Source organism: Phacochoerus africanus, chromosome 6 (genome assembly GCF_016906955.1).
Source record: "Phacochoerus africanus isolate WHEZ1 chromosome 6, ROS_Pafr_v1, whole genome shotgun sequence".
NCBI classification, from domain to species: domain Eukaryota; kingdom Metazoa; phylum Chordata; class Mammalia; order Artiodactyla; family Suidae; genus Phacochoerus; species Phacochoerus africanus.
The window spans coordinates 57,579,487-57,603,906 of NC_062549.1; positions in this window are offsets into that span (position 1 = coordinate 57,579,487).

Sequence of the window (24,420 nt, forward strand, 5' to 3'; positions counted from 1 at the left end):
TTGAAAAGACAATGAAAAATTATCTTCAAAGTGGTGAAGGGAAACCATGTTAAGCCTAGAATTTTATCCCAGGTTAAACTAATATTGACTTATTAAGTCTAGACTAAAGGTATTTCTGGGCAAAGAATTCATAAGATTGAATAAACAAAATTTCTCTTGGAAAATACTCTCTGAAGAAGTATATAGCAAGAGAAGAAATTAAAAATTTCATAATAACTTAAGAACTAAGGAGACTAATGAGGGACATAGAGGAAATGAATATTATTGTCTTAGTAAGGAAGGAACAAGTATAAAAAGATGCATCCATAAGCATCTAGAATTAAAGTTTAGTCCAATGGTGCAATCAATCTCTCTATGACGATGGAAATATTCCACATCTTGTACTATACACAAGCTGCTAGTAATGTGGAGCTCTTGATCATTTGCAATATGACTAGTGTAACAAAGAAACTAAAATTTAAACTTTCCTTTATTAAAGAATTTAAATATTTATATGTGTTTAGTGGCTACTGTTTTGGACAGCACAGGAATTACATGATATTTGGATGTGGGAGTAACATCAAGAGAATAAACTGAGGAGAGAATATGCTTAGATATTTGCCTTAAACCAGAAAGTGATATATACATAATGATATGTTTAATATATTGAAATGTGAATATAAATATATACATAGGATTTAAAAAGTCAGATAAAATGGAAGAGAATGGATTCAATATATATCCATTGAGGAAAAATCTTTGATGGAAGGAAAGAAAAGGAGAAAAGTAGAAGCCAAATCAGTTTGACAAATAGAAAATACTAAGATGCAGAAATAAGTATAATTATACAAGTTATTATAATAATTCTTTTTTTTTTATTTTCCCACTCTACAGCAAAGGGGTCAGGTTATCCTTACATGTATACATTACAATTACATTTTTCCCCCACCCTTTCTTCTGTTGCAGCATGAGTATCTAGACAAAGTTCTCAATGCTACTCAGCAGGATCTCCTTGTAAATCTATTCTAAGTTGTGTCTGATAAGCCCAAGCTCCTGATCCCTCCCACTCCCTCCCCCTCCCATCAGGCAGCCACAAGTCTCTTCTCCAAGTCCATGATTTTCTTTTCTAAGGAGATGTTCATTTGTGCTGGATATTACATTCCAGTTATAAGTGATATCATATGGTATTTGGCTTTGTCTTTCTGACTCATTTCACTCAATATGAGATTCTCTAGTTCCATCCATGTTGCTGCAAATGGCATTATGTCATTCTTTTTTATGGCTGAGTAGTATTCCATTGTGTATATATACCACTTCTTCCGAATCCAATCCTCTGTTGATGGACATTTGGGTTGTTTCCATGTCCTGGCTATTATGAATAGTGTTGCAATGAACATGCGGGTGCACGTGTCTCTTTTAAGTAGAGTTTTGTCCGGATAGATGCCCAAGAGTGGGATTGCGGGGTCATATGGAAGTTCTATGAATAGATTTCTAAGGTATCTCCAGATTGTTCTCCATAGTGGCTGTACCAGTTGACATTCCCACCAACAGTGCAGGAGGGTTCCCTTTTCTCCACAGCCCCTCCAGCACTTGTTCTTTGTGGATTTATTAATGATGGCCATTCTGACTGGTGTGAGGTGATATCTCATGGTAGTTTTGATTTGCATTTCTCTTATAATCAGCGATGTTGAGCATTTTTTCATGTGTTTGCTGGCCATCTGTGTATCTTCCTTGGAGAACAGTCTATTCAGGTCTTTTGCCCATTTTTCCATTGGTTGATTGGCTTTTTTGCTGTTGGGTTGTATAAGTTGCTTATATATTCTAGAGATTAAGCCCTTGTCGGTTGCATCATTTGAAACTATTTTCTCCCATTCTGTAAGTTGTCTTTTTGTTTTCTTTTGGGTTTCCTTTGCTGTGCAAAAGCTTTCCAGTTTGATGAGGTCCCATGGGTTTATTTTTGCAATTATTTCTATTGCTTTGGGAGACTGACCTGAGAAAATATTCATGAGGTTGATGTCAGAGAGTGTTTTGCCTGTTTTCTTCTAGGAGTTGGATGGTGTCCTGTCGTATATTTAAGTCTTTCAGCCATTTGGAGTTTATTTTGGTGCATGGTGTGAGGGTGTGTTCTAGTTTCATTGCTTTGCATGCAGCTGTCCAGGTTTCCCAGCAATGCTTGCTGAATAGACTTTCTTTTTCCCATTTGATGTTCTTGCCTCCCTTGTCAAAGATGAATTGACCATAGGTGTCAGGGTTTATTTCCGGATTCTCTATTCTGTTCCATTGGTCTGTCTGTCTGTTTTGATACCAGTCGCACACTGTTTTGATGACTGTGGCTTTGTAGTATTTCTTGAAGTCTGGGAGAGTGATGCCTCCTGCTTGGTTTTTGTTTCTCAGGATTGCTTTGGCGATTCTGGGTCTTTTGCGGTTCCATATAAATGTTTGGATTGTTTGTTCTACTTCTGTGAAAAATGTCCTGGGTCATTTGATAGGGATTGCATTGAATCTGTAGATTGCTTTGGGTAGGATGGCCATTTTTACAGTATTGACTTTCCCAATCCAGGAACATGGAATATCTTTCAATTTCTTTACATCTTCTTTGATTTCTTTGATTAAAGTTTTATAGTTCTCGGCATATAGGTCCTTTACCTCCTTGGTCAGGTGTATTCTGAGGTATTTGATTTTGTGAGGTGCAATTTTAAAAGGTATCGTGTTTTTGTATTCCTTTTCTAATATTTCATTGCTGGTATACAGAAATGCAACTGACTTCTGAATGTTAATCTTATATCCTGCTACTTTGCTGAATTTATTAATCAGTTCAAGTAGTTTTGGGTTGAGTCCTTAGGGTTTTCTATGTATAGTATCATGTCATCTGCATACAGTGACAGTTTTATCTCTTTTCTTCCTATATGGATGCCTTTTATTTCTTTTGTTTGTCTAATTGCTATGGCTAGGACTTCCAAAACTATGTTGAAGAGCAGTGGTGAGAGTGGGCATCCCTGTCTTGTTCCAGATTGGAGTGAGAAGGCTTTCAGTTTTTCCCCATTGAGGATTATATTTGCTGTGGGTTTATCACAAATGGCTTTGATTATATTCAGGCATGTTCCCTCTATACCCACTTTGGCGAGGGTCTTGATCATGAATGGATGTTGGACTTTGTCAGATGCTTTTTCTGCGTCTATTGAGATGATCATATGATTTTTGACTTTCTTTTTGTTAATGTGGTGTATGATGCTGATTGATTTGTGTATGTTGAACCATCCTTGTGAACCTGGGATGAACCCAGCCTGGTCATGGTGTATTTTTTTTTTTTTTGATATGTTGTTGGATTCCGTTGGCTAAGATTTTGTTGAGAATTTTTGCATTTATATTCCTCAATGATATTGGGTGATAGTTTTCTTTTTTGGTGGTATCTCTGTCTGGTTTTGGAATGAGGGTGATGGTGGCATCATAGAATGTCTTTGGGAGTATTCCTTCTTCTTCAACCTTTTGAAAGAGTTTAAGGAGGATGGGCACCAATTCCTCTTTATATGTTTGATAAAATTCACCTGTGAAGCCATCTGGTCCTGGACTTTTATTTGTAGGGAGTGATTTTATGACCTCTTCCATTTCATTTCTAGTGATCGGTCTGTTCAGTTGGTCTGTTTCTACTTGATTCAGTTTTGGCAGGCTGTAAGATTCTAGAAAATTGTCCATTTCTTCCAGATTGTCAAACTTGTTGCCGTATAGTTGTTCATAGTATTCTCTTATGGTTTTTTGTATTTCTGCTGTATCCATTGTGATTTCTCCTTTTTCATTTCTAATTTTGGTTCTTTGGGTTCTTTCTCTCCTCTTTTGAGTGAGTCTGGCCAGGGGTTTGTCAATTTTGTTTACCTTTTCAAAGAACCAGCTCTTGGTTTTATTAATTTTCTCTATTGTTTTTTGAGTCTCTATTTTATTGATTTCTTCTTTGATCTTTATAATTTCCTTCCTTCTGCTGACTTTAGGCCTTTTTTGTTCTTCTTTTTCTAATTCACTTAGGTGGAGGGTTAAGTTGTCCATTTGGGATCTTTCTTCTTTCTTGAGAAAGGCCTGTATTGCTATAAATTTCCCTCTGAGCACTGCTTTCGCAGCATCCCATAGATTTTGAGTGGTTGTGTCTTCATTATCATTTGTTGCAAGGTAGTTTTTAATTTCCTTCTTGATTTCCTCCTGGACCCATTGGTTTTTTAGCAGCATGTTGTTTAGTCTCCATGCAGTAGGTTTTTTCTCTTTCCTTTTCCCATGGTTGATCTCTAATTTCATGGCATTGTGGTCAGAGAAGATACGAGATAATTTCTATGCTCCCAAATTTATTGAGATTAGCTTTGTGTCCCAATATGTGGTCGATTCTTGAGAATGTTCCATGAGCATTTGAGAAGAATGTCTATTCTGCTTTTTTTGGATGTAGTGTCCTGAAGATATCAGTTAAGTCTAACTTTTCTATTGTTTCCTTTAGGATCTCTGTTGCTTTATTGGTTTTCTGTCTAGAGGATCTGTCCATTGATGTGAGGGGGGTATTAAGGTCTCCTACTATGATTGTATTCTCATCAATATCTCCCTTTATGCCTGTTAATATTTGTTGTATGTATCTGGGTGCTCCTATATTTGGGGCCTATATGTTGACGATAGTAACATCCTCTCCTTGGATGGATCCCTTAATCATTAAGTAGTGTCCTTCTTTGTCTCTCTTTATGTCTTTTGTTTTAAAGTCTATTTTGTCTGATATGAGCATTTTGACTCCTGCTTTTCTGTCATGTCTATTGGCATGAAATATTTTTCCCCACCCTTTCACTTTCAATCTATATGTATCTTTTGTCCTAAGGTGAGTTTCTTCTAGGCAGCATATTGAAGGTTTTTGCCTTTTTATCCACTCAGCCATTCTGTGCCTTTTGACTGGGGCATTCACTCCATTGACACTTAAGGTGATAATTGATAGATGATTATTTATTGCCATTTTGAACCTCGTGTTCCAGTTGATTCTATGGTTCTCCATTCTTCCTTTTTTTTTTTTTTTTGTGGTTGGATGGTCTCCTGTTATTATCTGCTTGAGTGTATTTTTTTTTTCATTTTTTGCAAATGCAATATTTGCTTTTGGCTTGTGGTTGCCCTGTTTTTAAAGTATGCTAACCCCTTCCCATAATTGTGTGTTTTAGCCTGATGGTCCTGTATGTTCAAACCCTTCATTACTATATTAAAATTAAGAAGAGAAACATACAAACAAACAAACAAAAAGGGTTATTTACTTCCTAACATCCCTTGCCCACATTTTATGGTTTTGATGACTCTTTTTTATTTTTTCTTTTTAATTTTATTTTGTTTGAAGCATGTTCATGATTAAATCTGTATACTGGCTTATTTGAGTGACTGCTCTCTGATTGAGGTTTCCTCAGTCCTAGTTCTTCCTCTTCTTCTTTTTTTTTTTCCTTTCTTTTTTCTTCCCTTTCCTTCCTTTCTTTTTGGTTTAGAGAAGCCCTTTCAATATTTCCTTTAACCTGGGTTTTGTGTTGCTGTATTCTTTAAGTTTTTGTTTGTTGGAAAAAATTTTTATTTCCCCTTCTATTTTAAATGATATTCTTGCTGGATAGAGTATTCTAGGTTGCATATTTTTTCCTTTTAGCACTTTAAATATCTCTTTCCATTCCCTCCTGGCCTGTAGTGTTTCTGTAGAGAAATCAGCTGATATTCTTATGGGGGTTCCCTTATAGGTAACATTCTGTTTTTCTCTTGCTGTCTTTAAGATCCTCTCTTTATCACTAACTTTTGCCATTTTTATTATGATGTGTCTTGCTGTGGGTCTATTTGGGTTCCATTTGTTTGGGGCCCTCTGTGCTTCTTGTATCTTGAACCCAGTATCCTTTAGATTTGGGAAGTTTCCAGAGATAATTTCTTCAAATATATTTTCCATCCCCTTATCTTTTTCTCCTCCTTCTGGAATTCCTATTATGCGTAGATTGGCCCGCTTTATATTATCCCATAGGTCTCTTATATTGCTTTCCAGTTTTTTTATTTGGTTTTCTGTCTGTTGACTGGATTGAGTGATTTCCATTATTCTATCTTCCATATCACTGATTCGTTCTTCTGCATTATTCATTCTGGTTTTTACTGCCCTTAGTTCCATTTGCATCTCTGCAAATGAATGTTCTAGTTTTTCTTGGCTCCTCCTTATATTTTCTAGTTCCTTTCTGAGGGTATCTGCATTACTGTTCATATCTTCTCTTAATTCCTTCAGTATTTTCACTATTTCTCTTTTGAACTCCAGGTCTGTCAGACTGCTGAGATCTGTTTCATTGCTGACTGTTTTAGGTGAGTTCTCCTGTTGGTTTGACTGGGGGTGGTTTCTCAGCTTCTTCATCTTGCTTGTTGTTTTCTTTCTCCTGAGGGAGTTGTACTCTCCGTTATGGGGCAGTGTTTGCCTTGTCACTGCCGTGGAATATTTTCTGAGGGTTGGCATTGTTGGTCAGTCTTTTTTGAGGCAGTGTGGCTTTTCTGGAGTGTTGATGGGGCGAACAGTGTTTCTTTGAAGCAAAGGAGGACTTCCTGAGGGCAGACAGGACTGGGGGTCCACACCACGATGGTAGCAGATTTCACTTGGTCATGCAGAGCTTGCTCTGGTGTTTTTAGGCTGTGGGGTTCTTGCAGGGGGTTGGCGGTGTTGGGCAGCTGTTCTTCGGGAGTGCAGCACCCCCTGGGGGCTGGATCAGCTATCTGGGTCACTGAGAACCTAAGAGGCTCTTCCCTAGGGCAGCCCAACTCAGAAGGATGGCCTGAGAATGTAGGCGGATCTTTTCACAGTCTGGCCGAGCTTGTTGCAGCTTTTCTGGGCTGCAAGGGCTCTTCTAGGGGGCTGGTGGTGCTGAGCAGCTATTCCGGGGGAGTGGGGCACCCCCTAGGGGCTTGGGCGGGTAGCAGGGCCACTGGAAACCCTAGAGGCTCCTCCCCAGGGCAGCCTAACTCAGAAAAACCGTCTGAGATCTTTTCCCGACTCGGCCAGGCTTGTTGCAGCTTTTCTGGGCTGTAGGGGGTCCTGCCTGGATCTGGCAGTCCTATGCAGCTGATCCACTAGGGCACCCCCTGGGGGCTTGGGCGGGTAGCAGGGCCTTTGGAAACCCAAGAGGCTCCTCCCCGGGGCAGCCCGACTCAGAAAAACTGTCCGGGAATTAGGCAGATCTATTCACGGCCTGGCTAGGCTTGTTCTAGCTTTTCTGGGCTGCAGGCCTTTTCTCGGGGGCTGGTGGTGTTTGGTGCTACTCTGCAGAAGTGTAGCCCCTCCAAAGGGCAAGCAGGCCTGTGCAGGGACAGCCCCTGTGGTGGTAGGCTTCAGGCAATTGTTGAGGCCAGCCCTCCCGGATGGCAGGCAGCCCCAGGTTCGGCGAGAGCGTAGGGGGTGGCGGGGGTGGGGGGAGGGGATGCACTGGGAAGCACAGCTTTCAGCTAGCTAGTGGGCCTGTAAGCTTGCTGTGGCGTGGGGGGTATTCTATGGGGACCCACCCCTTCTTCTCTCCCCTCCCCAGCACGGGCGCAGACCAGGCCCTTTTCCCAGGTTCCCTCTGATGCGGCTTTCCACTTCCCCGCCCCTAGAGTATTGCTCCCTTTCTCTGCGACAGCTTTGTTTTCTAGTCTCCCAGGCAGTCTCTGCCCCGTCAAATGGTTTCTAGACCTCCCAAGCAGTTTCCGCTCCACCCCAACCCCCCAGCCCAGGGACTAACTTCTGGAGCCTAGGTCTCGGTGCCCAGCCCCCACCCAGGCATCCCCCAGGCCCTTTCTCAGGGACTAACCTTTGGAGGCGAGGTCTCGGTGCCCAGCCCCCACCCAGGCGTCCCCCAGGCCCTTTCCCAGGGACTATCCTCTGGAGCCGAGGACTCGGTGCCCAGTCCCCACCCAGGCGTCTCAATTTTTGGTGACTGTGCCCGTAGTTCATATGGTCCGTTCGGTTCTTGATCGGCTTTTCCGTACTCCAACTTACTGCTACACTCTTCTCTGCATCTGGAGATTCCTCCGGTTCATTTGATCTTTCCCCCGTGTAGGTGACTTTCCAGGGTGCGGGATCCCTTTCTCCTCCGCAGTTCCCTTTCGGGAGCGCCCGTCCTGCTCGGATTCACCTTCTCTCACTCTCCTCTTTTCTCTCGTTCTGCCCCGTAATATCACGAACTTCTTGCCATTATTGGCGTTTAGGTTCTTCTGCCAGCGATTGGTTGCTGTTCTGTGCGAGTCATTTACTCTGTAGATGTGCTTTTTTTTGTTGTGTTTGTGGGAGAGGGCGAGCGTGTCCCCCTACTCCTCCGCCTCTTGTCCTCTCTCCTATTATAATAATTCTAAGACATCAAATGAACCCCAAAATTCAGATTGCAAATTAATTCAGCATGTGTGGTCCTCAAAATAAAGGAAACATAATGGTTGAAAAAAAGAGGATGGAAAAAAATTTAATACTACCACAGTGTTTCATTCAAATAAAGATTTATAATGCCAAAAGATTTAAAGAACATTTTAAACTTCAGTCCTAATAAAGAAATACTCTTGATATTCTGGAATGTCAATGAATATTTGTCATTCTTTCCGGCTTCCTAGTCTCTGAATTCTCTTCCTGTGTTTGACTAATCTCTCAGTGTATGGCACAGAGCCACCTTAATAAAGAAGCATAAAATGACAGGCACTTACTCTTCAATCTTTCCTGGAGCTCTGCTTACTCATGTACTTGTACTAGCCTTTGACTGAGAAGGTAATGACATAAAGTAGGGCCTGTGGGATGCATCCTGGAGGAGGATAGCAGAGGTCACATCAGGTCTTGAGGGGCAATTCTGGTGGCAGTCCCTTTGGCAGCTTCTGGTCTGTCCAGTGATGGCTGAATGGTGAGCACAAGGTTTAGGATCTGTTTCAAGATGCAGTGGTGTTTGGGGGGATTATTCTTAATCCCATATCCTCAAACCTGGTTCTTGCCTTCAATTTTCCCTTTCCCTCCACCCCCTCCCATCACTTCCACATTAAGATTCCCTGAACTATTTAACATCCTCTAAATAAAATATCTTTATGCTTAAATTAGTCATGGTTGGCTTCTGTTTCTTGCAACTAAGAACTCCATCTGATTAACAATAACCAGATAAGACAACTCATTTTCTTTTGCTGTTTCAAGTGGCAGATATGGACTCAGTGGAAAAAAGTATCTGTGATTTATGTCTTGTGTCTCGGTGAGAAGCAATGGAAGATTTCATGACAATCACATTTATTGGTGGATGTCCTCTTTTCCAATTGCTAATTTGTCCATTTTTATCAGAGAAGTGGATATTCATGTAAGCCCTATTATTGCAGGTAGCAAGGAAAGTTGTTTGAGAAGAAACTTCTTTACAACATAGAAAATTCTGTTTATTCAACAAAAATATTTTGATGAGCTTTTTGTAACTCCTTCAAAAAAATCAGTGGAAAATGGTTACATTTATATCACATTCTTTGATTACATAATAAAGCTTAGTGATTATAACTGTCCTCAGTCAAGTAGTTATTTGACAGATTACCTGTGGTAACTTTAAATATCAGAATAGGTATTACCTACCATTACACATCATTATCTGCTTACTTACCTAAAGATGATATATCTTTAAAACCTGCCGTTTCATTCATTTATTTTCTAAGTGATCAAAATATCATTTAGAGAAGCTCTTCATAGCGAATCAATGAAAGTTAATTAATGGGGCATTTTAATTACACTGGTGTCCTCCTATACCTGTTTAATAAAGAAAGGAATTGCCTAAATCCCTTTACTTTTCCAGGGCTCAAACTGAAGAAAGCAAAACACAAATGGCATAAGATAGAATAGAATAATGGCTAAATTCACTCTTATTCTAATAAGTGTACACTTAGCATTTGACACTGATAAAAGCTACTGATTTTGTCCAATATTGGTTCTGGTGTGGGGAAATAGTGGTGAGAGGGTTCAGTTTATCTACTGTTTTGGATAGTAACTTAAGATGTTTAGAATCTTCGGCCAGTAATCCCTTCTCTAGCTATCTATCTTATAGAAATTTTGCCATAGGTACCAAAACATAAATGTATAAACATATTCATTACCACATGAAATATGAATATGACAAAATGTCCAAAATAGTTAACCAACTAAATACATTCTAGTAGATCTCTACATCCTGGTAGATCTCTACAACATAATATTATAGAGCTTTTATAAAGAATAAAGAATCATGGCGCAGCGGAAATGAATTGGGCTAGGAACCATGAGGTTGCAGGTGTGATTCCTGGCCTTGCTCAGTGCGTTAAGGATCCAGCATTGCCATGAGCTGTGGTGTAGGTCGCAGACGTGGCTCAGATCTGGCATTGCTGTGGCTGTGGCATAGGCCAGCGGCTACAGCTCTGATTAGACCCTGAGTCTGGGAACCTCCATATGCCTCAGGTGTGGCCACACACACACACACACACAAAGAACAAAGTAGGGAGTGCTCATCATGGCTCAGCAGTAACAAATACAGCTATCATCCATCAGGATGCAGGTTTGATCCCTGGCCTCTCTCAGTGGGATGAGGATCTGGCATTGCCATGAGCTGTGGTCTAGATGCTGTGGCTGTTGTGTAGGCTGGTGGTTGCAGCTCTGGTCCGACCCCTATCCTAGGAACTTCCATATGCTGTGAATACGGCCCTAAAAAGCCCACCCCAAAAAAAGAATAAAGTAGATCATAGGGACTGAATAATAAAGATATTCACGATATAGTGTTTAAATGAACATAAAGATGGAAAACCTAATAAATTAAGTTTCTGCCTATTTTTCATCAGGCAAAAATGAAGAATGGATTTTTTTTCCTTTGGCCAAATTTTGCGAAGATGGTCAATATGATATCTTAAAACTCTGGTCAGGGTTACTAATTATCTTTAAGGAAATTGTTGGTGGCAGAGAGTACTTCAGAGAGAGAATTCACACAGAAGAACAGACAAGAGTATTGACTGGCACCCTGTGATTGGGTGTGTAACATTATTTATAATAGCCAGAAATTTTAAACAACTCAAATGTCCATCTACTGACAAACAGATAAATAAAGTATCCATTCACTAAAATATTATTTGGCAATAGAAATAATTAACTAGTAATACATGCTTCAACGTGAATGAACTTTGAAAAAACATTATGCTATGTGAAAGAAGCCAGTTACAGATGATATTGTATGGAATATTGCATGACTCCATTTATGAAATGTCCAGAATAGACAAGAGACAGAGACAACCAAACTGACAGATCAGAGATAAGAGAGGAACATGATAATGGAGTCCAGGAAGAGGTATAAGGATGGAATTATGGGAGGAGCACAAAATACATGAATCAATGTCTCTTTCACCATGGAGGAGGCTTCAGTTACAACTGGACAGGATAACCTATCCTATGGAAATCTACCAGCTTGTGTCTTTGGCCATTTCAATGTTTTCCCCATTGGCCCATAACTAGACATGACCAGAGTAACCATTAAAATAAGAAGGTAGGCCATGCATGGGTCTAGGAATAAGAGTTCCTTACCAATGAGGCTACACTTAACATTATACCCACTGAGTATCTACCCTGTTATCGTGAGAGAGCATCATCAAACCCTTGTTATGATGCCCTTTCTAAGGATGACAAACCAGCTACCTAATGACTCATCTTTGAAGGGGAAACAATTTGGTCTTCATAAAGCAATGCATATTTGGGACTTAAGCTTGTTTTCTCTGCCAGTGATGGACTTCAAAATACCCTACTCATTTTCACATTATCCTATGCAACATTGTCTTGATTAAGGGACCAATTCAATATCAAAGATGATCATGAAATTCATTAGTTCATCATATGCTGCGTGGTTCAGAAGCAGCCATCTAATAGTATCTTGTAATGGCCCATGAAGGCTCAGATATGGCAACAGTGGAATTGGGGAATCTAGCCTCCAACATGTGGTATATGCATTTAACCAACAGTTGCTCTATGGTACTTAGTATCATGATGCTCTAGAGTGCTAAACTACATTTATTTTCTTTTCCACTGCTGTTCATTGACTACTTTGAGACGTATAACATACTCTTAGGCACTATGGAGTAAGCACTCATGGAATTCTCTTCCAAAAGGAGAGGGCCTTTTCATATCTTCCTTTTCCATTATATTCCATCTCTCCTATAGCGATTAAATAACAATGACTTGGCCTCATCATGTCTAAGAGATGTACAATCTTCAAAATATTGAATTTAAGAGAGTTTTCTCAGAGTTCCTGTCATGGCTCAGTGGTTAGCAAACCCCACTAGTGTCTATGAGGATGTGGGTTTGATCTATGGCCTTGGTGAGTGGGTTAAGGATCCAGCGTTGCTGTGAGCTGTGGTGTAGGTCACAGACATGGCTCAAATTCCGTGTTGCTGTGACTCTGGTGTAGGCTAGAAGCTACAGCTCTGACTGGACTCCTAGAATGAGTGTGGCCCTAAAAAGACAAAAAGAAAAAAATAAATAAATAAATAAATAAAATGTTTTTCTCTTTGACCACACTTTTCTGACCTTCATGCTTCTCTACCACTTTCTTAACTTTTCTTATCTCATTTTGGTCTGAGATCTATTTATTCATTTTCCCCTGACCATTTACTACATTTCTAATTTTCTCATCATTCCCCAGTATAGACTTTATGGTCTTCTTCTTCTACAATGATTTTGCTATTGCTAGGATTTCTTGTCACTGGAAGTTTTGTGCTATATTCTGGTTTCTATTCCCCTAGGGCTCACTTTGTCTGATTTCTCTGCTTCCAGTACCATTAGAGGTAAAAATTAGAGATGCTATATCTATAACAGTGGAAATTGTGTTTAACTGGATATCTATAACTATTTAATGTTCTCCTTATTGACTTCCTATTGATTTGCAATTGAATCTCCATGGTGGAATCTTTCTCATTAAGATTTAGTATCTAATTTCAGCTTGCTCTCTTCTTTATAGAAAGAGATCTATCCTCTCCTTCAACAGTTTAAAGTGAGTTCACTACACACACATACCTCGGAGATATTGCAGATTCTGTTCCAGACCACTGCAGTAAAGTGGATACTACAAAAAATTGAGCCACGTAATTTGTTCGTTTCCATTTCATATAAAAGTTATGTTTACACTATACATCGTTAAAAAAACAATACTTAATGAGAAAATACTTTATTGCTAAAAAATGCTAACCACCATCTGAGGCTTATGGTCAATCACAGTAGTAACATCAAAGATCACTGATCACAGATCACTGTAACAAATGCAAGAATAATGAAAGTGTTCGAAATATTATCAGAATTACCAAAATCTCGCACAGAGACAGTGAGCAAATGCTGTTGGAAGAATGGTCCTGATAGACCAACTCAATGCATGGTTGCCACAATCTTCAATTTGTTAAAAAGGCAGTATCTATGAAAGTGCAATAAAATGAGGCATGTATGTAATTTCTTTCTCAGCTTTGCATATTTTGAAGGAAAAAAATACTCTGTCTTTCACAAAATTAACACTAAACTCATACACTTGACTACATGATGTTTCCTTTGAGTCTGTGACCTTGCTCCTTCAAATTCCACCAACCTCTACCATATTCTTGGATTCATCTAAAACTTCTGCATAGATGGATCTTCCTCCCACTCCCAATCTTTATGTGTCTTTTTGTATTTACCTTTGGTCCTCCATTCTTTCCTTTTGGATTTTGCCAGTTAGATGTCTCCTAGAACTCAACATCAACATGGATATCCAAGCCTCCGAACCCATCTTCCAAGTTTTTCTTTCTCTTAGTGACTGCATGATTCTCTGAGCTACTGAGATTTGAAAATTGAGTGCTTTTAGGTGATAACTTCTAATCTGTCAAACCCAGGAACTCTTTTTCTTTTTTATATAGAATCACTGACTTATATCCCTTCCCTCACTTTGTGTTTCCTCAGATTCATTGAGATATAATTGATATACAACATTGTGTCAGTTTCAGGTGTATATTGTGATGATTTGATACATATACATGGAAAAACGATTAGCTCAATAAGGTAAGTTAGCACATCTATCTCTTCACACAGTTAAAACGTTTTTTGGGGGGAGGGGTGAAAAATTTTAAGCTACTCTCCTAGGAACTTCCAAAATTCAATGCAACATTGCTAACTATAGTATCTATGTGGTACACTATAGCTCTAGAACTTATATATATTATAACTGGAAGTTTGTGGAGTTCCTGTCGTGGCGCAGTGGTTAACAAATCCGGCTAGGAACCATGAGGTTGTGGGTTCGATCCCTGGCCTTGCTCAGTGACCCAGCGTTGCTGTGAGCTGTGGTGTAGGTTGCAGGCGCAGCTCGGATCCCGTGTTGCTGTGGTTCTGGCATAGGCCGGTGGCTACAGCTCCGATTCGACCCCTAGCCTGGGAACCTCCATATGCCACAAGAGCGGCCCAAGAAATGGCAAAAAGACAAAAAAAAAAAACCAAAAAACTGGAAGTTTGTACCCTTAACTTTTTCCATTTTTCTCACCCACCCCTCCTCCTGCCCCTGATAAGCACTAACTAATCTGCTCTCTGTTTCCCTGTTTCCATATGTTCTTTTTGTTCTTGTTTTTAGATTCCACATGTAAGCGAAATCATACTTTATCTTTCTCTGTCCGACTTATTTCGCTTAGTATAATTCTTTCAATATCCAATCCATGTTCTGGTAAATAGCTGGATCTCCTTTTTGTAGTTGAATAATTCATTGAATATATGAACACTGAATAGTTCATTAAACATTTTCTTTATTCATTCATCCACTGATGGACACATAGGTTGTTTGCCTGTCTTGGCTGTTGTAAATAATGCTACAGTGAACATGAGAGTTGTAGACAGCTTTTTGAGATAGTGATTTTATTTCCTTCTATTACATACATACTCAGACATGGAATTGCTAGATTGTATAGTAGTTCAATTTTAGATATTTTGAGGACACTCTGTTAACATTTTATACAGTGGTGGTACCGATTTATATTCCCATCGACAGTGTACAAGGATTCTGTTTTCTCCACATTACCCATCACTTGTTATCTTGTGTTTTGTCTTTTTGACTACAGTCATCCAACAGGTGTGTGTGGTATCTCCTTGTGGTTTTGATTTGCATTTCGCTGATGATTAATGATGTTGAACACCTTTTCATGTCCCTGTTAACCATTTGAATATCTTCTTTGGAAAAATATATGTTCAGGTCTTTGCCTATTTTTAAATTAGGTTGTTTGATTTTTTTTTCATTTTTTGGTTTTTATTTTTTTAAATTTATTTTGCTATTGAAGTTGTATGAATTACTTAACATATTTTGAATATTAACTCCTTATCAGATATGTCATTTGCAAATATTTTCTCTTATTGAGTAGGTTATTTTTCCTTTTATTGATGCTGTTAAGGAGCTTTAGTTTGATTTAGTCACACCTGTTTAGTTTTGCTTTTGTTTCCTGAACTTTTGGTGTCATATGTCCTGAAAAATCACTGCCAAGGCCAATGCCAAGGAGATTTTTCTTCTAGGATTTTATGGTTTTGGGAATTATATTTAAGCCTTTAAACCATTTTGAGTTAATTTTTGTGAGTAGTGTAAAATAGGGATTCAGTTTTATTCTTTGGTATTTGAATATCCAATTTTCCTATCAACATTTATTTAAGAGATTGCCTTGGAGTTTTTGTTGTGGCTTAGCTGGTTAAGAATCCAACTAGTATCCAGGAGGATGAGGGTTCAATCCCTGCCCTCATTAGGTGGGTAAAGGGGCCAATGTTGCTGTGGCTGTGGCACTGGCCAGCAGCTGCAGCTCCGATTCAACTCCTAGCCAAGTGAACTTACATATGCCTTGGGTGCAGCCCTAAAAAAAAAAAAAAAAAAAAAAAAAAAAGATGACTTTGAATATTGAATGTTCTTGACTCCATTATAAAATATTAATTGACTGTATGTGCATGGGTTTATTTCTAGGCTATTACTTATGTTCTATTGGTTTATGTGTCTCTTTTTATGCCAGTACATTATTATTTTGATTACTATACTTTGTAATATAGCTCAAAATTGGGAATTATGATGTTTTCAGCTTTGTCTTTCCTTTTTAGGAATGCTTTGGTCCCTCAGGATCTTCTGTGGTTCCACAGGAATTTTAGGATTGCTTTTTCTGTTTCCATAAAAGTACCATTGGCCTCCAGCTGTATCCAGCAGTTGGGTGATGCTGGAGAATGTGCTGTGCAATTGCCTTGGGTCACTGCCTGGCTCCCTGCCTGGGAAAGGCCCCAGGCTGTGTTGGGCAGGATTACAGCTTGACAGCCTGGCCATGAGGCTTCCCAGGGTCAATATTTAGTCTCCCTGATTATGGAGGACCAGAGATTATCGTCAAGAGTTGGGCAGCATTGCTGGCTTGGCTTCCTGATCAGGGGTGTAGGATGAGCTCCATTGTTGCCAGGTTTTCTGGCCAGTCTTCCTGGTGGGGTGGGAGGAGATGTGACATACAGCATTTGTGCTTCCCTGCCTGAGCAAGCCAGTAGAGTGGGCTCCATAGCAAAAATAGTCCATTACCTGGGTCCTGGTAATGATTGAGATTCCAGTCAGAAATCTTTCAAGTGTAAGAAGTATAAAAACTGAAAATTCCAAGTTAAAAAAAAATTAAGTGTTCCCAAATGGAAAATCAATTCCATCATACTTTGGCTTTCAATGTTGTCTTCCTTCATTGTTAAATAGAAAAAACAAACACAAGAGTATACAAAAAATATTTTATCAAACTTTCTAGATAAGTTTTTAGCCTTCCATGTGTCATCAAAAATTTAAACATCAATTTTTCACTTTTAACTTCTTCTCCATAGATTCATTTGTAAATGGTGAACATTTGTTTATAAAATGTTGTCATACATGGCCTAATGGTCATTTTCTGATAATAAGTTTTATCTGTTTCCAAGAATGGAATGAATGGAGCAATAATTTAGCTTTTTAAGTTTCTTCCTCATCCCTGCAATGTCATTAACAAATTTGCAATAAAAGTTACCTGACTAGTAGCCATGAGGATGCAGGTTCATTCCCTGGCCTTTCTCAGTGGGTTAAGGATCTGACATTGCTGTAAGCTGTGGTGTGGGTTTCAGGGGTGGCTGGGATCCCCGTGTTGCTGTGGCTGTGGTATAAGCCAGTGGCTTCAGCTCAAATTCGACCCCTAGCCTGGGAATCTCCATGTGCCACAGGTGTGGCCCTAAAAAAGACAAAAAAAAAAAAAAAGAAAGAAAGAAAGAAAGAAAGAAAGGAAGGAAGAAAGGAAGAAAGAAAACACACATTGACCAGGTGAAGAGTTGCTCTTTTCTCCTGAATTTGAAATTGACTGGTTTTGAGCAGGGCTGGCGTGCTCAGTGTCAAATGCAAATGTCAGCACTGGTTACCTAGATCTTGGTAGAAGGTGATTATTTCAACTCAAGGCCTAGAGTTTGCAGGTTACAAAGTCATTTGCTCTATAACTAAGGAGAAGAGACAGGTGATTAAGAGGGCAACGATATCCCATAAATGTATCCCACAAAATTATGCCTGTAAGAGCTGAGAAAGAACCCCATACTGGCTTTTGTCCACCTCCAGAATGTACTGCTAGGAGGCCTGTGTGGAAACTGTGTCCTAGGAGGGAATAACTTCAACACTGAAACTTCTCGAAGAGAACGCAACAGGTATTCATTTTCTTTTTTTATTCACTAATTTTTATTTCAGATACTTTACTGTATTTTATTTTAAAAGGAAATCCCCTCACTTTTTTTTTGACTCTCCTTATGTGTGTTCAGATCTGAGCCTTCCAAGCAGCCAAGAGATGCCTGTGTGGCCAAGAATGTGACTACATCTCTTCTCATGAGGCAGGACTGTTTAGAACTCTGAGTGGTGTAGAACTTATTTTGACACTCTGAGTAATTAAGGGTGAGATGGAGACTCTTGAAGCCCAAATGTCTTTTTTATAGAGTAATATCTTTTATGTAGAACATACTGGGTACCATGGACAAAATGATCATCCATCTTACTTTGCCTGGCCATCTCTCCAATGATAATTATAAACAGTCTCTCTTTCACTGTCAAGAGTATTCTTGTTTGGGAGATAAGTTATGTAGCCTGAATAGCCCTGGGGAAATGGAAACATGTTTGAGAGCAGAGGCTCTGCCCTCAAGAAGCACACAAGTCAGTTGAGGACCATACACCTTGCATAACTACCACGGCTCTTCATACTCATCTTTGCAGACACTGAGTAGGATCTTCTTTCAAGGGAGAGTTTTGGAGAATAAGCTGGGAATACAGATGTTCCTCTGAATTTGAAAACACACACACACAAAATGCAAAAAAAAAAAAAAAACAACTTGTTTGGGATCAAGGCTCTAAGTTCTCCATAAAATCCCTAGATGGAGGCTGGACTTGAAACAAAATCACCTAATTTATGTGTGCATGGATAGCTTCACTGCTAAAATAGGGCTCAAGGCTAGATTAATAGTGTTTACCCTCTTTTCTGCAAGACCTGAGTTATAGAGGGACTTTAAGTGTGAGGATCAAAGGAGTCAAGCTTTTCTTCAAGCAGAGTTTTCTCTGTTCGCATGATAAGTTTGTACATGAAGTTTCCCTTGAACACAGGTCTCCATTTATACAAATATATATGTATATACATGTATAATTCTTGATGTTTGAAAGTCTTTAACAAATGATCCAGTGAATTGAAGTGGGTAATAGAGACATTACTGCAGAGTGAGTGCTTGTCAGTCCATGGCACTATAAGCCCTAAGCAATTAGAAAACGACTCCAGGATATACGTAGCCTGCTTACCTTCCTTCCACATCTGATAGAGATAGTCAGTGATGATGTCGTTTGTGCCTTTATAGAATGAATGGAAAAAAATTAAACCTTTTCAAAAATTCTCAATAAATAGTCTGGAACCTGGTTTCTTTATATTTCTCTATATTTCCTTTTCAAAAATTCTCAATAAATAGTCTGGAACCTGGTTTCTAGCCTCAGACCTATGTCTAACTGTCTCTGCAGCAAAACAATCCTTTTAGACTGTCTGGTTCTCAATCCCATTTTGTCTGTGTAGAAAATTAAGAGAACATTTTCTGATTCTCTGGTCTTACTTGCCTGATGCCATTATCAAAGAGAGCAAGAGGTATAAAATCACTCTGAAATGCTCCAAATGTGTGTATTACATTGTTTCTTAGGATCATTTCTTGGGGTCATTTTTTTATATGAATCTTCTGTTTATTCTAAGTTCCTCTTGAGTGTGAATCAACTTAAATTTTTTATAATAAAAGTTTCTAAAAACATTGTGTCTCAAGAGACATTGTATTACATATAGATCAAAGATTCTGTTTGCAAGCAAAGGAAACCAATTCTGCTTCAAGCAGAATGAAATTGAATTCCCACAGGATGAGTGGAAATATAGATAAGATATGTAGGACAAGGCTGAGGAAATATACAGATCCTGGTGACCTTAGAGACAAAGGGACAAGAAAAACACATGAGGCATTTAGAGTGTTCTGGCAGCATGCATTATGGTGGATTCCAAAATAGACCTCTCTTTGTACAGCACAAACACTAAACCATCATGTTGGTCTTTAGTGAAAAACCCGGGAAGTCCATACTGGTCATATCTGCTGGATAACAGATCTTGCCTCAAAGGATTCTTTTTTTTTCTTCTTCTTCTTTTTTTTTTTTGCTTTTTAGGGCCATACTCACAGCATATGGAGGTTCCCAGGCTAGAGGTTGAATAGGAGCTGCAATTGCCGCCTTACACCACAGCCCCAGGAACACCAGATCCAAGCTGTGTCTGCAACCTACACCGCAGCTCATGGCAATGATGGATCCTTACCCAATGAGTGAGGCCAGGGATTGAACCCACAACCTCATGTTCCTAGTTGGATTCGTTTCCTCTGTGCCACAACAGGAACTCCTCAAAGGATTCTTTGTGGCCTTGCCTCTACCTCAAGATCTAAATTACATCTAATGCCATTTTATTAGAGGAGCTTGGGCCACTCTTGGTTGTAGGATGTAGTAGGTTCAGGGAGTGTGTAGCCAGGAGCTTCTGTAACACAAGGATGATGTTACCGCTGACCAAGATGGCACACGAAAGGAATTTTGGTGCTAATAGTGAAGAGATTGCATTCTGAACAGCCTAAAGGACAAGTGTTCACAAAAAATATATGGTATTTAGTTGCTATCTGGTTTGCCTCATGTGTATTTTAGCAATTGAATTATCTCTTCTTTCTCTAAAGCAAAGAAAAGTAATGTTGAGGTGACATATGCAAGACGTAAGATTTTAGATACTGATACTTATTTGCACTGATTTATTCAATGTTATTTCAGTGAGCAATCAAACATTAAAATTTAATAAGACAGGGTACAGAAATATAGGTGACAGATAATACTTAGCATGTCTGTTTCAGAGATAGGGACATCTTTTAACTTGGGTGAATAAATGAGATTTCACAGGGAGGCCTACACGTTTGTAAGTGTAGATGACATATATAGAATTTTTGGTAATATTTTCATATGTGGAAAGAAAAAAAATTCTTCCTTTCCATGGTAAAGATATTTCCTTTATCTTGTTTCCATGGTGATAATGTATTTGTGTGAATTCATCCGACCTACCAGCTATAGTGGAAATCTGAGCTATTCTGCCAGGTGTCAGCTGAGTCTCCAAGGATAAGAATAGGCACCCACATGGCCAGAAATGACCTTAACTACCCAAGCCATCAAGGCAGCTGGCAACTAAAAAGATGAATCAAACAATCTGAGATTAAAGAGTTTTGCACTGGTCTTAGCCTATCAATAACTACTATTGTAGCTGAACCGGCCCTTGTGATTTTTATTATGATTGCAAGATGCCCTTGGTAATAACCATTAGGAAATTTAAAAAATGTATTAAAAGATTTATTGCTCACAAGTTCTGGAAATTACCTAGTACACCTGGAAATTACCTAGTAAGGTCACAGGTAGAAAGAGACAAAACACAAATCTAGGGTTCTGCTTTTATTGAGGTTTTGTGGTTCGCTCTGCAAAGATGAGTTTAGAACATCAAATGGAGAATTTAAAGCATGGGAAGAGAAAAAAAAAAAAGCAGCCCATTGGTCAGTAATTGAAATCAACCAAGATCTCTAAAACAAAGGAAACTGATAGTGAAGGGCAAAGGTCATGTGGCGGGGGATGGCCCAGTTCTAATCTAGCCTTGTGGCTGGCACTGGGCTTATTCAAGGCAGTCAACTTGAAGTGAAGTTTGGTGCCTCTTTGGAGTGGATGCCTCAGCAATCAAAGTTCAAGTCAGGCACTTGCATTACAAAAATGAAAGCCCAACCATAAGGTCTACACTACAAAAAGCTAAAGACCAAACACAGTGAAGAGTGCACCAAATTCATTGACAAGCCAGAGGTGGGCAATTAGGACAAGTTCAGAGAATCAAGAGTTAACAGTAGAATTGAGGTTTTAATAAAACAGGCGGGAAGCAAAATGAGAGAAGTCCTGGAAATGTACCTGTTATGCCAAAAGGTATCTTTCAAGGCCAGGAAATCCATCATGTTTAGTTAGGTCTGCTGGCTGTTTTTAAAGGTCAGCATCAGGGAAAATGGAACTCAACATTCTTTTACAATTCTGGTCCACAGGCCTGCTTCTAATATTTGAAAGTTCTGGGGCCTGCAAACACATAGAGGCCCATAGATAAGATGTTTAAATGTTTGAAAATTGTATATCAAACCACCAAAATGTTAAATAAAATGTGTTTTATCAGCACATTGAACAGAATGCTTTCATAACAAAAAATGAGGGGGAAAAAAGTGAGGGTATTGTTTTATAAGATGAAAAGTGGGCAAGACATTAAATTCTAATTGCATTTAATGTTTGTTGTACCAACCTAGGTATTCTGTTAATGGAACTACAATATTTAAATGAGTAATAGACAATGACACCCATGATTTATAAATTACTTTCTACTTATTTTGTTTTTTCTTGCCTGACCATTGTTTTATAACAGATACTTTTGTTAGGGATGGAGTAATATCATTACACAGGTAGTTGTAGTTGTCCCAATAGGAAACCAGAGATGGAGAGGGAAACCTAGGGAACTTCGGGAGACCATTATATGTTAATAAACACTCAAGAAAGCCATCAGAATGAAGCAGGCTTGCTTAACTATAAAACCACAAATAAAAACATGAGATGAGGAGTTCCCGTCGTGGCTCAGTGGTTAGCAAATCTGACTAGGAACCATGAGGTTGCAGGTTTGATCCCTGGCCTTGCTCAGTGGGTTAAGGATCTGGCGCTGCCATGAGCAGACATGGCTTGGATCCCATGTTGCTGTGGCTCTGGAGTAGCCCGGCGGCTACAGCTCCAATTGTACTCCTAGCCTGGGAACATCCATATGCCGTGGGTGCAGCCCTAGAAAAAACAAAACAAAACAAAAAAATACAAAAAACCATGAGATGTGCCTCAGTTCATTAAGTGAAAGATAAAATGAGGTAAAGATGACCTTCCAAAGTAGGAGACCCTCATTATACAGAAACCTGAGATGGTTCAACATAGTTGAGCATATGTTACTGCTGATTTGGATAAGCACCATGGCAGTCCTAGTTTGACCTCATAGAGTCAAATACTCTCTTACCAGATATGAAAGGGGAGCCTGATGTCTACTGGAAGAAAAAGGAAGAGGCGATCTTTTTCCTTCCCACTTTCTTTGGATGATAAAAATGTAGACCACCTAATCCTCAGGGCAGAGCCTCCTCACCTGCACACTTGCATCTCTTACAAGTGTCATATATTAATAAATCTATTTCTTGCCTATCACTTTGTCTCTTGCTGAATTACTTCTGCACTGAGACACAAAGAACCTGAATCTCAGTAAGTCCAGACACTGAGTGAGTGATTCTAATTTAAAAACTGTGGGTTCAGGTCCCAATCTGGGTTCTAGCTAGGTTCAAGTCATAGTGTTGTCAGTTTCACTTTTAGATACTTATATATTCTTTTACAGTGATGATAGAAAACAATTTAACTTGATTCAAAGTATATAAACTTTGAACATAGTTGTGAACTGGAGTTTGGCACTTGCCATCTGTCTCTACATATATTAAGTCATGACATGGCAGCTGCAAACCCTCAATACTTCCTGAGTGGAGCTCAGGGTGGAGACCAAGAGTGAGGTACTCTGTGCTCTGGAAAAACTGGAGGAACAAGTCTTCAGACAGTTAGATATTTTTAGGAGATTTTATGAGCCCAATTCTCGCATCTCCTCATAACTAGAAAAACACTAAAATCCTTCATGAGAACTGATGTCTGTGACTAGTAGTAACATTTGTGAGAACAGAAGCAAACTTCCGTGAAAGTATGTACATGGTTGCATGAACTTACCCTTCACCTTTAGCACATAATTTCCTAATATTCTCCCTTTCTTCTTTGGTGTGCTATTTCGGAGAGCTCTGAAATACTGCTGCCCAAGCTATTCTTTAAAAAAAAAACGATGTCAGTCATCAGTGAGAGCAGCTACTCCCAAGGGTGAAACCTGAGGGAATTCTGGAAAGAAACAAAGAATACTGGCTGGGTAGCTAAAATGCCTATCAAAGGAGTGATTCCAGTAAGCCCAGACCTTTACATCTGTCCGTAGAAATGCACTAAATTCCTTAACTTGAGGTATCTGGTTTTCTGTAGATCTTTTATTCCTAGTACCTGCCCTTCGTTGAAAAAGGTCCTGTATATCCTAACTTCCCCTCTTGCCTCCTCAGAGGGGTTTCCTCAGGGCTACATGAGATGCTGTTTCTCAGGCTTAAATTCTAATTTGCCCCAAATAAAACTTAACTCTCAACTTTCACGTTGTGCATTTTTTTAAGTCAACAAGTATATAAAAATATAAATTAATATGAATGCAAAGAATACAATGATATTCATGTACTTTTAAGTTAATTTCTTTTCAAATATCGAAGCTTTTCTATTGAATATAAAAATAAATATAATTTTAATAAATATAAATTTAAAAATATAAATTAAGATTTTTTGGAAAATTTTTATTGTTATTTAATATTTTAACCAAAATGATACTCAAAATTCTAGTTTTATTGAACCCAACTAGCATCCATGAAGATACGAGTTCAATCCCTGGTCTCAGTGGGTTAAGGATCCGGCATTGCCATGAGCTGTGTTGTACATCACAGACGTGGCTTTGATCCCATGTTGCTGTGACTGTGGGGTAAACCCTAGCTTGAGAACTTTCATATGCTCTAAGAGAAGCCCCCAAAACCAAAGCAAAAATAGTTCCAGAAAGTTCTGAAACTGACAGTACTAATGGCCTAAACCTAGCCAGAACACAGACTGGGACTTGAACCTATAGGCCAGGACTCAAACCCAGCCTAAACACAGATTGGGACTTGAACCCACGGTTTTAAATTGGAGTCACTCACCTAGTGTCTAGACTCACTGAGGTTCAGGTTCTTTGTGTCTCAGTGCAGAAGTAATTCAGCAA